Source organism: Artemia sp. Qi Xiang Cuo, chromosome 1 (genome assembly GCF_049724085.1).
Source record: "Artemia sp. Qi Xiang Cuo chromosome 1, ASM4972408v1, whole genome shotgun sequence".
Classification (NCBI taxonomy): domain Eukaryota; kingdom Metazoa; phylum Arthropoda; class Branchiopoda; order Anostraca; family Artemiidae; genus Artemia; species Artemia sp. Qi Xiang Cuo.
This window is the reverse complement of record NC_142794.1, coordinates 17874662-17888971: the sequence shown is the minus strand read 5'-3', so window position 1 is coordinate 17888971 and position 14310 is coordinate 17874662. Positions and strand designations below refer to the sequence as shown.

The following is a 14310-nucleotide window of genomic DNA, read 5'->3' as shown; positions in this document are numbered from 1 at the left end:
TATGAAGAGGGCACCGGATTTCCCATTTTTATTAAAAAAAAAAATCAGAAATTAAATATTAAAAAAAACAAGTTTTTCAATTGAAAGTAAGGAGCAACATCAAAACTTAAAACGAACAAAAAAATATTAGCCATATGATTGGGTTCACCTTCTAGTCAATGCCTCGCTCTCTAAGCCAAAGATTTTTTAGTACTTTCATAAGACATATTTATTCTAATTAACGGCCTGTGGGATTAAGCGGTCATTTTTAAAGAATTGGAACAAAATTTGAACTTTAGCATAAAGAGCGAGGTATTGACTAGGAGGCAAACCCACTAATATAGGTATTAAAAATATATGCATATAGAAGTTCGTTAGGCTACGTAAGTTAATTCGTAAGTTACGTATATTTATTACTAATAAAAAAGTTCGTAAATAAAATTCAGCGAGTTTCGAAAAAGCCATTTAACCAAATAAAAGTAAAATTAATATGCAAATTTCGTTTTAATTATTCATGCACGGTGAGCCAAAATCAAAACCTGCATTAATTCAAAAACGTTCACAAATGAAATACAAAAAAAAACAAGTTTTTTTTAATTGAAAGTAAGGAAAGACGTTAACACTTAAAACGAACAGAAATTATTCCGTATATGAAAAGGGCTGTCCCCTCCTCAACGCCTCGCTCTTTACGCTCAAGTTTGACTTTCTCACAACTCAATTTTTTTCAAACAATAAAATTTTGTTTTAATTGCGATTTTTTTTAATTAACTGTAACGAAAATCCCACCATCAGATTCAGCTTATCAAAGAACACTATTAAAGAAGTTTCAAACTCCTATCTGCAAAAATGTGGAGTTTTGCATTTTTAATTAACTTTAACGAAAATTACACCATCTTATTCCGTTTATCAGAAAATGCTATTTAAGAAGTTTCCCGCTCTTGCCTGCAAAAATTGAGAAATTTGCATTTTTTGCTCGAAGAAGCATGACGATGCTTGTTTTTTTAAAAGGTGATCGTTTCGACCCAGTGGTCATAGAATATTGTGAGAGGGCTCATTCAAACGGAACTTAAAAGTTCTAGTGCCCTTTTTAAGTGACCTTAGAAATCAGAAATTATATATAAAATAAACAAGTTTTCAACTGAAAGTAAGGAGCAAATCAAAACTTAAAACGACAGAAATCATTACGTATATGAGTGGGTTCACCCCCTAGTCAATACCTCGCTCTTTAAGCCAAAGATTATCTAGTACTTTCATAAGAGCTATTTATTCTAATTAACGGCATTTGTGATTAAGGGGTAATTTTTCAAGAATTGGAACAAAATTCGAACTTTAGCTTAAATAGCAAGGTATTGACTAGGGGGAGGGAAAATTAGTCCCCCTCCACACGCCCACCCTCCCATTTGCCCATTCTGTTTAGAAACTAAATGTTGCCTTAAGATTAAATCAAAATGCACTGTGTTAATGGTAATTTTCAATAAGGCATCTCAGCAGTATCCCAAATTCAACTGAGGTTATTATGATCAAACTTTTGGGGCTACTTCTGCTCTTAAAGGTTAACCAAATCAAAATAATGTAAGTGTATCCAAGCTATCAAAGAAAGTAAACAGATTTTTTCGCCAATGGTATCAAGTTTTCTATTTCAGGCCAACTAAAGGAGGTATGAAACTAAATAAAACACTACTATTTGTGTCCAGATTTTTAAAAGGGTCTATGTTGTTAAAAAGTATCGTAATGAAATTTTTCCTCCAGGATACAAATAGCAGGCCAAACTATAAAGTCTTTTAAAAACAAAAAGATTTTAAAGTATTATTTTCTTTTTACCTGAAAAGACTATGTCAATATAAAACGAACAGAAATTAAATAAAAAAACTTTTTCCAAAAAATAAGTTTTTCAAAGAAAAGTAAAGAACTCAATTAAACCAAAAATGAACAAAAATAGAATCAAATAATGTACCAAGCGTAAAACTACCACAAATCAGCATCGATAAATAAATGAAACCCGAAACGGACAGAAATTACCATAAATAACCGGGTCAAACTCAAAACGAGCAGAAATTAACATGAGCAGGGCTCAAAACCCCTGTGACTTCCCAAGGCCAGAACTTTCCACCTGAAAACTTTTCAACATCAAAACTTTAAACGAACAGAAACTATTATGTACATGATTGGGTTCACCCCCTAGTCAATATCACGTTCTTTACGCTAAAGTTAATGTAAAATATGCGTATTTTAAAATATACGAATATAGAAGTTCCTTACGTAAGTTAATTCGTAAGCTACTTATATTTATTATTAGTATAAACGTTCGTAAAATAAAATTAAAATAAAACTTTCGAGTTAGCCATTTAGCCAAAAAAAGTAAAATTAATATGAAAATTTTCTTTGAATTATTTATGTACAGTGAGCCAAAATCATAACCTGCATTAATTCAAAAACTGTTCAGAAACTAAATAAAAAAAAACTAGTTTTTTTTATCTGAAGGTAAGAAGCAACATTAAAACTTAAAACGAACAGAAATTATTCCGTATATGAAAGGGGCTTTCTCTTCCCCAACGCCTTGCTCTTTACGCTAAAGTTTGATTCTGTCTCACAACTTTATTTTTTAAAACAATAAGAAACTTTAGCGTAAAGAGCGAGGCGTTTAAAAGGGGACAGCCCCTTTCATATACGGAACAATTTGTGTTCGTTTAAAGTTTTAATGTCACTCCTTACTTTCAGCTAAAAAACCTTGTTTTTTTATTTAATTGCAGATAGAACCTTGAAACTTCTACAGTCGGATTTTCTCATATGCTGAATCTGTTAGCCATAGAATCATTTAAAGAATCATTATGATTCTATTTATTTTAGGGGGTGTTTTCCCCTTTTTCGAAAATTGGGCAAATTTTCCCTGGCTCTTAGTTTTTGATGGGTAAGACTAAACATAATGAAACTTTTGAATTTGAAATCAGTATAATAAGCAAATTCTTTTGATATATCTATTGATATTCCGTGTTTTAGAGTTTCGGTTACTATTGAGCTGGGTCGTTACCACGTATAAACATTCGTTTCCACGGATTGTATGATAGCCTATTTAAAATCAATGGTGATAATACACATCATATTTTGACATAGAGTAATTTCGATTATATTTGAAATGACTTAATTCGATGGATTGATTTCAAAACACGTCTCTTTACTTCTTTCTGGTTTTTAGATATTAGGTGAGTTCAAGGCTGATGAATCAAATTCCACCTAGAAACCTCTATGACCTCTCAGGACTCTATACCTCTCTGCATGGAGACCTCTAAGAACTCGCCACTTGATATACAGGGGCGGTAGTAATATAATGCACACAAACATCATAACTTTCATAAATATATATAAAGTGTCTTGATTTTGAATTTGATGGTGCTGCTTTTGAAAATTCCACATTTACATGCAGAACAATTATTAGAAAGTCTTAGAAAGAATTGCAAATGCTGGAAATAAAGCCTTGGTGTAATACGAGATGATTCTTTTGATGTTTATTTGAAAAAATTTAAATGTATGACTGCATAATGAGCAAAAACTAAGGACATGATTTGACTTCCATTTCTTTTAGAGAGTAAATCCGAACAAAAGAAAATTATCTTTTTCTTCATGAAAAAATCTTTGCATCTTTTGATGGGAATCTATTACTTTTTTGTTTAAATATACTGATATTTGCTAGGACTGAAGTTGAATAAATTAACTTTGGAGACAAATCATAGGTGGAAATGTCTTCTTTTTCTAATAATTTTCGACAATTATCTGCTGCTCAAAATGTGACATTTTCCTGGAATCAAGTTTCTATAGGAATTTATTTTATTATTTCTTATCGTTTTTCTTGTTATGTATCTACGGGAGATACAGAATTATGTTAATAGAATAGATGAGTTACGGCTTCATTTCATAGAGAACTTACTCTTGACAAAACATCAATTCAGTCCATTATTGTGGTCTCCAGCGTGTAGTCAACTTGTCACCAAGTGTGGGTTTATCCGATTGTGAATCCTTGGGGAAGTTGATGAGCTATTCAAAATAAAAGCATCTATGGGTGAGACAAAAATCAAATTAAACCGAGCCGTCCAATTTTAGGCTAAGGTAATAAGATAAGATAAGTTTTATTCTTCATTAAATACACAGACAATATTACATGTTATTATTCCCCCAAAGGCTCATTGGCCTGTACAAAGAGGGAAGACATATGAATTGCTTACTCAGAGATAAAAAACAAAAGAAAATTTAAAATGACCACTTCCTCACATATGAAGGAGAAGAAAAGAAAATATATATATAAAATGGAAACTATAGAAAAAATAGAATAAATAAACTAAGACTCAAAAAGAAAAATATAATTATTACTATAAGCGATTTCCTATCGTCGAAACAGAATTGTATGTGTATTGTCAGGTAGAACCAACATCATAATAGCTGTTACGATGTTGTTCATAACTCTTATCCAAGATATTAAGAATATCATAACTTAAGGCTAATCGTCTTTATTAGTGGCTAATGCTATTTTCCCTATGCTAGGAAATCGGGAATAACTGCTGCGATATAAGTGATTTTGCGCTGATTTTTTTTTTTGACGACTCCCGAGTTAAAAAGTAAAATAATGTAGGTTTCACTTTTTCTATATATTTGTTTACTTTTGTCGAAAAAAAGAAAACAAGTTATTTTAGTTTGTTGAATAAAAATTTAGTAGCTGGGAAATGAAAGTAGATATTTTTGCAGTTGATTCTACTGGTATTTAAAAAAAAAATGTTGGTTACAGAATTATTAATTTTTATTTTTTTTTGGTGCAAAAAATTATTTTTAGTTTTCATTATTTTCTTTCTATAAGGCATGAAATCTGCTCCAAAGACTAGAATTTTGGACAGTATGCAGATTTTATAATCTACAATGATTACAGAAAGTGTCTGATGTCTATCACAATTTAAAATAAATACAAAAGCAAAAAAATTCAAATAAAAAAATTGCTCGAGTTTTACTTTATTTTCCCACTGTTTCCCGCTTGGTAGCGTTATTTCGTCAGCCAATAGGAAGAAAGCCCGCAATTTTGATTGGACTCTGTTCTGTATATCATTGACCTTTGAGCCATGAGGAAGAAAAATATAAACAGAAGGTGGCTGAATTTAAAATACCGGTAAGTAAATATTACATATACTATGTTCATTCCATCCAGTCCAGAAGCTTTTAAAATTACTTCCGTTGGGTTCTGGTTTTACATCCCCTTCAATCTAAAATCTATGGAAAAAAACTTTTTTTTATATGTACAATGGTTAGGAGACAAGTTCACATTAGGCTTCCCAGACACGTACAATGTAATTTTCTGGAGGAGGATGCAGAAAAATCTTACCAGCTCTATACAAACAATAAAAATTTCTGTTTCAGGTGAAAGGATGTTTTATGATTTGGAGGAAGATTAACTACTTGCCTCCAGGATATCCAATAGAGGAAGCAAACTTGCTTGAAAGTTTTTTAGCTTTGTTTTTTGGGCGAGGAAGGGGAGTAGGGGGCCTTTCTAGCACCTGGTTTCCAGCTATCAGACTTGTGAAGCTATGAAGAAGACATCCCAGGGCCTTGACACTGGAGTTCTGGTATATAATGATATGCAATAAGCTTTACTTCGGCTTTTTTTTTATAGTAGTTTCTAAAGGGAAAAAACATTAATCTATCCCTGAGCTATTCCTGAGATTTGTAAAGTTATGTCTATCCTTATGAGCTGTATAAAACAGAGCACTTCCAATGGATCATATGAAAATAAAAATGTAATGAAAGTGGAGAAAGCATAAAATATGAACTCAGGAGGTGTGAAGTGGAGACCTTGGCTAAAATTGCGAGGATCTGGAAGATGCAGCTAGACGGCATGATAATAAAATGTTGTATTGACATGTTAATAAATTAAGAGGGAGTAGTCAATCCGGATTTGTCCCAGTGTGGTCCAATCCCCCTTTCTAAGACTATAATGAGAGAAAGTTTGAGATGGCTAGGGCACGTTCTGCGGATGAGAGATGACAGACTGCTGAAGATTTTTTCTTTTCGGCCAACCACCTAGGGCTAAACGGAAAGCAGGTCGTCTGTGGTTGGAGCGGAATGATGTCATAAAGAAAGATTCAAGGGAAATGGGAACTTCCAAGGAGGGTGTAAAAAGGGGGCTTTGAATATAATAAGATGGGTTGGGGGCGTGTGTAGCTGTGTTGGCCTCAGGTGACTTAGTGCTGCGGTGAGTTGTTAGTAGTAGTAGTGTTTCCAATACATCAATAATTACTTCCCTTATGTGTATATATGTTGTGAATGATGGGTTTATCAACCAGCATTCCTTTTTATGTTTCATTTTTTATTTTTAGAAAGGTACAGCTTGGAGAACAAAAAGATGATTTTTCAGCCTCATCTGAAATTACAGAAGAACTTTCAGTAAATCCTAAACTAAACGAAGCACAGAATTTGGGAAGCGGTGGAGGTTCTTCTGGTATAGATGGGTCAATCAACATTTACCGATATTGACTTATCTGGAATTTCAGATGGAAATTGCATTGTAAATCTAAGACATTTCCTCAGTGAAGTAGCTTCTGTATTCACACACAAGATTAGTTGTAGACTATCATATGAAAATTTGATAATAAAACAATTAGAAAAGACAGGCCTGCAAACTGAACTGAAAGTTAAATGTAAAAAGTGTAACTGGGAAAAGAGGATTAAAAATGAACCAGAATGTCCAGTAACAAGTGTAAAATAATGTCTTTCAAGCTTTACTACAGAAAGTAAACAGGTTACTTTCTCAAAAAAAGACTCAATTTTAAAAAGTTGCTTGAATTTGAAGGCCGTTTGGGGAGCCATGGGCACTGGAGGTGGATATTCTACACCGTGTGAGCTCTTCGGAGTGCTTGGAGTGAAGCCAATGTCGCAAATAGTTTATTCCCGTATTGAAAGACAGCTGGGTAGTGCTTGGATGAATAGTTTGTCGGAAATTTTGCGAGAAAATGGACGAGAGGCCTTACAATTAGCCATTCATGAAGATAGGTATAAAGAGGACTCATACTGGACAAACGTGATATGTGATGGAGTGTGGAATAAGCGTAGCAAAGGGCATGATTATTCAGCCAAAGGATGTGTTGCAGTTATCATAGATGCATTTACGAAAAAACTGTTATATGTTGGCATAAAAAATATATACTGTTATATATGTTTTTCTTCTGCAAACTCTAAAGTAAGTCCTAAAGACCATTTCTGTTTTCTGAACTATAACGGAAATTCGAAGAGTATGGAAACAGACATTCTAGTTGAAGGCTTTCGTTCCAGTGAAGAGATGCATGGATTACAGTTTTTAGAGTTTATTGGTGACGGTGATTCAAGTGTTTTTTATAAGCTAAAACAGTGTGTCTCTTACGGTTCAAACATACGGAAAGATGAATGTGCCAATCACGTCACAAAGAACTATACAACGCATCTATATAACTTGTGCAAAATAAGAAAGGTTTGTAGACCAAATTTCTTCCCAGAGGAATTATCCTACAACTGACAAAAAATTTAAGGGGTTCGATCAAAATGAATTTCAAAAATAATGGAACAGCGCAAGAATTAAAGAACCTGTTAAAAAGAGGTTCGTATGCCTACAATGTTTTTGGAAACCACAAAAAATGCGATTCCGGTTGCCCTAAATTCATTAATGACAAAATAGAAAGTCGGTGGAATACTCTGCCCATGCACGTGTTTGAGGATGTTATGACAGGGGTAGAGGTTGTGTGTCGAAAATCAGAGCAGCTCCGAAATGACGTAACTACAAACTTAGCTGAAAGCTACATGTCAGTTGTTGCAAAGTTCATCGGGGGAAAGCAAATAAGCCGGTCTAAGGGAGGTTCATACCATGCAAGAGTAAATGGAGCCAAGCCTTGCTTATAATTCAGGTCCAAAATGGCATCAATTAGCTTGGAAAAATATTTTTAGGTCCAGTCCTTCTTGCTTGACGAAAAAGTATTGCAAAAAAACAGCAGAACATCGCTTAAGATCTAAACGTAATTTGACCAGTTATTATAGTTCTCTTGGAGGAAAACATTTTGCTAAGTTAAAAAACAGAAATAACAACTTTGGCGATCGGGAATATGGACCAAACTGCAATAAGCCAGATATGACTTCTGATGAAATAAGCTCAGCCAGACAAATATATACTAAGCAAAATTTAAAATTGGATATTGCCAGTATTAGCCGTTTGTTTATAATACCAAGGGGCAATAAAAAAATGAGAACTGGGTTGAAGAGAGATCTAGAAAAATAACAAGCAGTTATTTTCATAAAATTGCAACGAGAAAAAATAGCATTAGAACTGCTCCAATTGTTAAGCACATTCGAAATTTGGGACCTAGATGCTGCTCTGCCCTTACGAAAAAGGGTTTGGATTTAGAAGTAGTTGCTCTAGAAGAGTATGAAAAGAAATTCAACTTAAATGTCATAAAGGGAGATGAAATAGGACTTAGTGTGCATCCACAGCATCAATATCTTGGTGCATCTGTAGATGGATTGCTCTCTGATGGCACACCTATAGAGATAAAAACTGTACATAATATACCAGAATTCAAAACCATTTATGATGCTGCTCAGTCCAAAAATCTAGTCAAAGGATTTTTTATTGAATTATCCAGTGAAGGTCTTCAGTTAAAAAAAAAATCGTGGGTATTTTTCCCAGATACAAGGCCAACTCGAGATACTAGATAGAAAGATATGCCATTTAATAGTTTTTAACTCCATTGATGACTGGGAAATAGTTACAGTTCACCTGTCAAAAGAATACTGGGCGAAAGTATTTTCAAAGTTTGAAACTTTCTAGAATGAATCCTTCTACCTGAAATCTTAGACTAGAGGTTGGTAAGGAATATGGAAATCAGAGAGCCTATGGTCTCAGAGAATATGAACATCAGAGAGCCAAGCTCGTCTCAAGAAACCAAAAGAGGGAAGAAAAGAAGGTCAAGTCTGGTTGACGTGGACAACAAGAAAAATACACAGAAGGAATCGGGAGACAACGAAGAATCCACCAGTCATTCAGCGCATGAAAACAGCGGTTTTGAAGAAATATTTTGGTCTGATTTGGAATAAATGAATCTTTGTGTTTGATGTATTTTATGTGATGCATTTTGATGTACTTGTATTTTGGATGTGATGTGACAGTGATGTGATTATTACGGTTCTTTAATTTTAATTAGTAAGTGTATAATGTACAATCCCAGCTTGCTGTGATGATCAAAGTCGCGTCCTTTTACCAGGCTTGTCCCATATCCACCGTGCTTGACATAGTTCCAACACTCTTGGTATAGCTCTCCCAGGTCCGCCGTTCTTTGCACACTCCCACCACGCTTGGTAAGCACTGCCTGGTGTACATGATTTCAGAGAGTGGAAAGCCACTTGATATTCCATCTTTTTCTTCCCACCATTTTCATCGTCACTTGTCTCATATCCGATGCTGTTGCTACAGTGAAGCAGGAGGTTGATTTACATCATCCTTGACTTTTTGCATGTGTTTAACAATTTTTTATTTGTGATGTGATAAACAGGCTTTTATATATATCGATTTTCATTGTCACTTGTCTCGTATCCATGGCTGTTGCTCCATTGAAGCAGCAAGCTGATTTACATTATCCTGGACATTTTCATGTAACCCTTGGCATAGTTTTTTGTCTCTCGCAATATTTCTTCCAATATCTCCACTGTTACATATCTTTTAGCCACATATTTCTTTGTTCTTCACTTTAATTTTTGATTCGTCCTGATTTCCATTGTAGTGTGTCTTGTAACCGCATTTTTTGTACTTCTCTTTTTTCCCTTGCTGTAAGTCTCGCTGCCGCTTATCTTTTAAACTCATATGTCTTTGTTCTTCAATTTCGTTCATCATTACTTTAGAATTTTTTTTCAGTGACCGCATCGCTTTCGCTATTGACTCGTTTCAATTAGCCCTGCTGCTTATCTTTTAACCATGCATTTCTGTATATTTCAGTTTCGTTTTTTAGAGAGTGTTAATTTAGATGCCGGTTAACTATGCGTAAGGTCTACGATGGTTCGACTTTGTCAGCAATGAGAAGTTGCTGCAGCTCACCAAGCAGTCTCGGTTTTCGACCCAAGCAGCCGAGCGAACACTACGATGGTTCGGACACCTACTTCGAATGCCTCCACATATACCTGCGAAAACGATCCATGACTTCGACCCTGTCAAAGCCGGTTGGAAGCGACCTCGCGGCCGACCGAAGAAACGATGGTCTGACAGCCTGTCCAAGTTCCTGGCGATGGCAAATATCAGGTTGAGCGATGTGCAAACGCTTGCCATGGACCGAAGTGGATGGAGGAGGCAGACGTCACTCTCTACGCCGAGCAGCGCCCGGCAGGAGACATAAGTAAGTAAAGTAAGCATTTTCTTTATCATCAGATATTTTTTTCAATACCCTTTGCCTTAGCTGCTTGGATTAGTCATGTCACATTTGATGGTCTAGAATGTTCATTTTCACAGATTGCGGATTTACGTTTTTGAATGTCGTCCTCTTGATCTTGTCTCATTTGATGCTCTAGTTTGTTCATTTTGAGCAATAGTTAATTTATGTTTATGTCCTTGAGATATTATCAAACTGCTGGAAATATCTTTTGTAAATAGAATCATTACATTTGATATTTTATGCTTAGCCATGTTTTTGTGTATTTTTACATGCGCCATAGATACTAAAAATGAAAGAACAGCTTCTGGCGCGGAAATGACGTATTTGTGCTTTTGAAATATGTTCATAGATATGACGTTACTCATATGAATTCTTTTTGAAATTAGGGCTCTTAAAAAATTTATCAAAATTGTGACCCAACTAGATCTTTTTTTTTTTCAGTCAAAATATCCCAGGGTGACAATTTTAAAATAAAAACATGGAGCCGTTGTGGGGGAAAAATTTTAAAATACATACATGCATAAACAAATAAATAAATGAATATTTATTTTTTTACTTAATTTCTGATCATTTTTTAAATAATGCCAGAAAATCTGGCTAAATCTACACGGAAAAATCCCCTCCCCACAAAAATATCCTATAGATAATTAAATCCCAGTGAAAATTTAACCAGGACAATTACCCTCAACATCTCCGTGGGTAAAATTGAGTCGGTAAAGCTAAAACAAGACATACAAAAATAATTTCGTACATGATTTACGGGAAAGTCCCCCATGATAAAATTTCCCCTTTAAAGTTCACCCCCCCCCCCCCGAACTTCCTTCCACATGGAAAATTCTACCCTTGGAAAGTTATCCCAGCAAAAAATTCTCCCCTCCCCCATCCTAAAAATGTAGGCACAATTCCCAGAAACAAATACTATACATAAAAAATGGGCAAAATTTATAACTCAAAGACCTTTCCCCAGGGGCTGCGGGGGTTATGTTAACTGCAAAGGATATTTATTGGGCCTTTCAACTATGCTGAACAAAATGGCGCTCTCAAATATTGAATTGCCGGTTTTAGAAGAAAAGGGGCATGGGAGGGGTCTTGTTGCTCTCCAATCTTCTTGGTAACTTAAAAAGGGCACTAGAACTTTTAATTTCTGTTCGAGTGACCTCTCTCCCGACATTCTAGAATCACTGGGTAGATACGATCACCCCTGGAAAAAAAAACAACAGGCATCTGTGATCATTCTTCTGGTAAAAAAATACGGAATTCCACATTTTTTCAGACAGGAGTTTGAAACGGAAAGGCGTAATAACATCCAACCGTCAGGACATCCAACGCCATAACATCCACAAAATCCATCATAACATCGACAAAATAATCCGTCAGAACCACCAACCGTCACAACATCCAAAATTTAAAACTATACTTTTTGGGGGTTTAAGGGGGAAAAGGTACCTAGGTTAGGTTAGGTTAAGTATTTAATATATGCTATGCTTTATCCTTACCCCCCTGATGTGAAAATATATATACGAATTTTGCTTATAAACTGATATATACTTATTGCTCTGATATACTTACTGTTTTTTTGTCATGTTGTTACTGTTGGTGGTTCTGACGGATTTTGCTTTTGGATGTTATGACTTTTGATGCTTATGACGGTTATTCGAAGTGGTAACACCCTGCCTGAAACCTTTACAGTAGGATCCTCTAATACGCTGAATCTGGTGATGTGATTTTTAATAGAGTTCTTTAACTTTTAGGGGGTATTTTCCCTCTTTTCCAAAAATCAGGCAATTTTTCTCAGGCTTGTAACCTTTGGTAGGTAACACAAAACTTAATAAAACTTTATATTTGTAATCAGCATAATAAGCCGATTCTTTTGATATCAAACGGTTCGTGGTAACAAACTGTAAGTAAGGAGCGACCTGGTTCAATAGTAACTAAAACTCTAAAAACCGGAGTTTTGATGCCCATAGATGCATCAACAGAATCAAATTTTTATGCTGATTTCAAATATATAAGTTTTATTAAGTTTAGTTATATTCATCAAAAGTTACGCGCCTGAGAAAATTTGCCTTATTTTCGAAAAAAGAGGGGAAAACCCCCAAAAAGTCATTGAACTTTAATAAAAATCACATCATCGGATTCAGCGTATCAGAAAACCCTTTTGCGGAAGTTTCAAGCTCCTATCTGCAAAAATGCGGAATTTTGTATTTTTGTCAGAAGAAAGATCACGGATGAGTGTTTATTTGTTTTTTTTTCTTTTTTTTTTTATTTCCCCAGGGATAATCGTATTGATCAAGTATACCTAAAATAAGGTAAGAGAACTCATCCGAATAGAAACTAAAAGTTCTAATAACCTTTTTAAGTGACCAAAAAATTGGAGGGAAACTAGGCCCCCACCCACGCTCAATCTTTTCCCGAAGTCACCCTATTGAAATTTTGAGATAGCAATTTTGTTTAGCATAGTCAAAAATCTAATAAATATTTCTTTTAGGATGACTTAATCCCCCACAGTTCCCGTGGGAAGGGCTGGAAGTTATGAACTTTACCCATTGTCAGACAGTTCGTGGTAACGAACTGTAAATAAGGAGTGACCCGGCTCAATAGTAATCGAAACTCTAAAAAACAGAGTTTTTATACCAATAGATGCCTCAGAAGAATCAGATTTTTATGCTGATTTCAAATATATATCATAAGTTACGCGTCTGATAAAATATGACTTATTTTAGAAAAAAGGGGGAAAAACCCTTATAAGTCATAGAACTCTAATGAAAATCACATAATCAGATGCAGCGTATTAGAAAAACCTAATAATGAGGTTTCAAGGTCCTAGCTAAAAAAATGTGAACTTTTGTAGTTTTTTTTTCAGAAGAGAGATCACCACGGATGGGTGTTTTTTTGTTTTTGTTTTTTTCCAGGTGAGATCATACCTATACAGTGTTCCTATAATATCGTGATAGGGCTCATTCGAGCGGAAATTAAAAGTTCTAGTGCTCTTTTTAAGTGACCAAAAAATTGAAGGGCAACTTGGCCCCCTCCCACGCTCATTTTTTCCCAAAGTCACCCAATCAAGATTAATTTCATATGCAAAAAAATACAATTTTTAGTTCAGAAGTGGTTATATTTTCTTCTACATATCCTAACCTGCTCATCTACTTTGATCTTCATAGAATCTAACGTGCTTTTACTTTTGTTTTTTTCTCCTGCGTTAAACTGGATTAACAAAAAAGAACCCAGGTGTCGAAGACTAATTATGTTTCTGTTAATAGTCTCATACAGGGTTTGCTATCGACGAGATACCAGCAGTGGCGTTACCAAGATCTGTAAGATCAGTTTTGAAAATTGAGCGGGAACAATAAAGACAATTACCCTTAAGGGACAATTACCCTTAAGACAATGATGTCAAGGATGATGTAAATCAACCTCCTGCTTCACTGTAGCAACGGCATCGGATATGAGACAAGTGACGATGAAAATGGTGGAAAGAAAACAATGGAAAATCGAGTGGCTTTCCACTCTCTGAAATCATGTACACCAGGCAGTGCTTACCAAGCGTGGTGGGAGTGTGCAAAGAACGGCGGACCTCTGAGAGCTATACCAAGAGTGTTGGAACTATGCCAAGCATGGTGGATATGGGACAAGCCTGGTAAAAGGACGCGACTTTGATCATCACAGCTAGCTGGGAATGTACATTACACACTTACTAATTAAAATTAAAGAGCCGTAATAATCACATCACTGTCACATCACATCAAAAATACAAGTACATCAAAATGCATCACATAAAATACATCAAACACAAAGATTCATTTATTCCAAATCAGACCAAAATATTTCTTCAAAACCGCTGTTTTCATGCGCTGAATGACTGGTGGATTCTTCGTATTCTCCCGATCCCTTCTGTGTATTTTTCTTGTTGTCC

At 35.0% G+C, this 14310-nt stretch overlaps 1 pseudogene; it reads left to right on the top strand.

The window, feature by feature from the left end:
• The first annotated feature begins 6817 nt into the window (after positions 1-6817).
• On the top strand, positions 6818-8708 carry LOC148956065 (uncharacterized; annotated as a pseudogene).
• Positions 8709-14310: the final 5602 nt, after the last annotated feature.